General features: G+C 57.7%; 1 long non-coding RNA gene across 1 annotated transcript; it reads right to left on the bottom strand.

Moving 5' to 3' along the window:
- Positions 1–522: 522 nt before the first annotated feature.
- LOC149990269 (uncharacterized) lies at positions 523–2,681 on the bottom strand. The gene is made up of 4 exons (XR_016508874.1): positions 2,258–2,681; positions 1,774–1,908; positions 1,494–1,645; positions 523–661 (listed from the first exon to the last, which is right to left on the bottom strand). It is a non-coding gene; the product is annotated as an uncharacterized LOC149990269 (long non-coding RNA).
- Positions 2,682–3,328: the final 647 nt, after the last annotated feature.

Below are 3,328 nucleotides of genomic sequence, written 5' to 3'. Positions count from 1 at the left end.
CCCCCTCCCACCATCGCAGGGACACAGCACGGGCCCCACCCCACTGCCCGGATGCTCTGTCCTCAACCCCACCCCAGCAGGCTGCATCTCTCCTCAAGGCCATGGTGCACCCCTCTTCCTGACCCACTTCTTCCTCCTGTCAAGGTCAAGCAATTGGCTTGCTACACAACCCCCAGAGCTACTTTCTGAATTGAGGGGAAAGCTGGGACACAAGCAGCACAGTCTGCGGGTCACGGGTGACACCTGAGAACAAGCCCACTCCAGACACAGGCTGCGGTGGGCTGGAGGTTGGAGGATGTCTCTGATGGAGCTTCCTGCTTTGGCTTTGCCTGGCTGTGCCCAAGAGCTGACATTTTATTCCATATACAGCCTTTCCCCTCCCCTCCTAATGGTGCACTGGGCATGGCTGCCTAGCCAAAAGCACAACCCATGCTTCCCAGTGTCCTGCTCTGTGTGGCAATGGCAAAGGGCTGGTCAGTGCCTCTCTGAACTGACCCAGGCCCTCACCCTCACTCACCACCTGTCCTGTCCTCTGCAGACCACGGTGTGGGGTGCACTCCAAGAGAACAGCTGGCTCTAGGCCCACAAGCCTGGGCCAGAGCTCTGAGGCAAAGCTGGAAATCGCTGAGTGCAGACACGGCTTCATGCCTACATAACAGACCTGGACAAGGACGGGAGAGAAGGACAAGGACCAGCCATGGGGCACAGTTACGCCAGCTCCACCGAGAGAGAAACCACAAGACTGGTCAGGAACCTATCCGGCCAAACCCCACGTCTGAGACCGAACTCTGGCCAACGTGGAGCAGATGCAAACACACGCAAAAATGCTCAAAACTCCAAAAGTACCGTGGCAGGGATGGGATATGCAAGGTTTCTCCTTGTTTCCCAAAATTCAGGAAATCCCATCCGTTACGTTACTTTCACAACGACATAACTAAATAAATGTAGTGGGGGGAATTGTGACCTTCTTTGGCTCATGATGTCTAACCAGCAGTGAAGGGGAGGCAGGCGCCTTAAAGGTATCTCAACTGGAACCGATTTTATTAAAATCAGGCAACGTCATCAGGTCTCTAACTTGTGTTGTTTAACATAGCCTCAACCACATGCAAAGCACACACACAGCCAGAGCACAAGGAGGCATGTGAGCGACATGATCTGGAGGGCCGGAACGATCACTGGACCCACACAGGCCATGCCACAAGTGGGACTGAGTTTCGAGGTGGGGCCAGGCACGCGCAGTTTGTGGCAAGTTCCAAGCTGCCGTGGCATGCGAGCATGCACAGAGCACATGAATGTGCATATGGATACACACAGGGGCACATGTGCATGTGGGTCCACATGCAAATGCAAACAGGTACACAGAGACAGGCCCACTTGCACACTGATGTGCACTCATGCAAAGATGCATGCATGGATGTGCACACCTGTACACACATGCACACAGGCAAGTGCCAGGTGGTGACTCCCAAGCCCTGTGTATGCACACAGCCTACCTCTCCTCAGCCCTCTGCTGCTCCCCAGTTTCTTTCTCTCCCTGCTTCTGCTCCTCCCACCGCTGCTGCTCCAGCTCCTGCAGTTTCTGTCTCTCCAGCTGCAGCCTCTTGATGGAGGCATCCCTCAGGTGTTCGGTGGAGTCAAAGAGGGCCTGTAGAAGAAAACGCAGCACCAGGTAGAGGAACCACAGCACCGCTCTCTAGATAGAAGGAGCACGGCCCACAAGAAGGGCAGGCGCCCACACAGTGAATCGGACCATGATGGCTACGGGAGACTCACCACTCAGGAGCCGGGCAAACCCAGGATGCGGGTCAGAACCGTAGCATTTCTGGCTCCATCCTGAGCCCACGCCCCCAACCTGAAGTCCTGGTTCCACCAGGAATGTCACCCTGAGATATTCACTTGCCTTTACCACTATGTAAAAATAGAAAAGAAAGAAAAAGGAAAATTGTCCATTTTACAAGACAACATTCCCTTTATGCTCCTGGGGGCCTCACCCCACCCTGACCATGCCCTTGGCTGTCCTCATCCCCTGAGATGGCTCTTGATTTTAAGTCGTCAGACTACACTAAAAGGAAAAAGAACTGGATTGACAAAACTTATCAGGACAGGTCAGCACCTGAGCATCCGTCAGCTGTGACCTGCACCCAGGACCCTGAGGCAGCTCCCCACCCTCCGTGCAGCGGCAGGGAGAGGCAGGCTACAGCCCACCTAACTCCCCAGAAGGATGCAGGCAATTGGCTGGGGAAGGCACACAGCTCACCTTCGGCACCTGGGAGAGTCTCAGAGGAGGCGGCCTGGTGTTTGAGTGGATGAATCGTTTGGGGCTGATCAAAGAGTCGCTCATTTTCCCCAAATTCACGTGGACAGTGCCTGAGCCTTTGGCTGGCTTGGGGCTGGGAGTGACCTGTGACCTCCTCCTCCCCCACCTTCCCTGATGCAAGTCCTTCCTACTGTTCTGACAAGTCATCCGGAAGCCAGGCTCCAGCCAGGGGCCTGACACCAGACACCCAGACAATGCAGGTGGCCTGTCTAGCTGCCTTCCAACCAGCTCTGCTCCCTGCCCAGTCCAGAAGGGACAGTTCCCCAGGCACAAGCGCTGGGGCACAGCCACAGGGCGGAGGCCCAAAGCAGTAGGGTCTGGGCACCCCCAGGGGCCAGGGACAGGCAGCCCCAGCCTATCTCCCAGGCACCATGGCCCTGCCTCCACCCCCCCTGACTTCCCTTGGGACCCCAGCCACCCGCGGTCCCCAGGAGCATCCCCAGCACCTCCACCCCTGCCTCCAGCAGCCTTGGGAGCAGCCTGCCTCCCCCCACCCCCTAGGGCCCTTGGTATCCGGACTTCCCGAGCCCCAGCGGTCCTGGCCTTCCAGGCACAGGCCCCAGCCCCACGCAGCTCCTCCCCACTATCCTCGGTGTTCAGGGCAACCCCCAGACACAGGCCCCCACCACGGCAGCCTCTGCAGGCCACAACTGGTATTCCCCCCACACGCACCACCAACCTTCCCACAGTTATTTCCTGACCCACTGGAACCACAGACTGCCAGCTCCACCCCTCCCCCTCCATATCCGCTGAGCACCCCCTAACTATGCCCACCCAAACTCCCAGGCTGCCCATTTTCACCATGTCTGGCCCCCCAGACCATTAATACTCCAGGGTCCCTGGTACTTCTGATCTCTTGGAGACCTATGGCCCCACCAAGACCTCCATACCACAGCACCTGCAGTCCCCTCAGTGCCCGTGAACCCTGCAGAACATGGGTCCCGGACTCACAACATCCCCGCTCCCTGTACCCTACGCCCTGCAGAACTCCCGCAGTCCCCTGACGCACCC

The sequence above is a fragment of the Furipterus horrens genome, unplaced genomic scaffold (assembly GCF_987537825.1).
Source record: "Furipterus horrens unplaced genomic scaffold, mFurHor1.1.pri manual_scaffold_19, whole genome shotgun sequence".
In the NCBI taxonomy this organism is placed as follows: domain Eukaryota; kingdom Metazoa; phylum Chordata; class Mammalia; order Chiroptera; family Furipteridae; genus Furipterus; species Furipterus horrens.
This window is presented reverse-complemented; position numbering and strand designations above follow the sequence as displayed.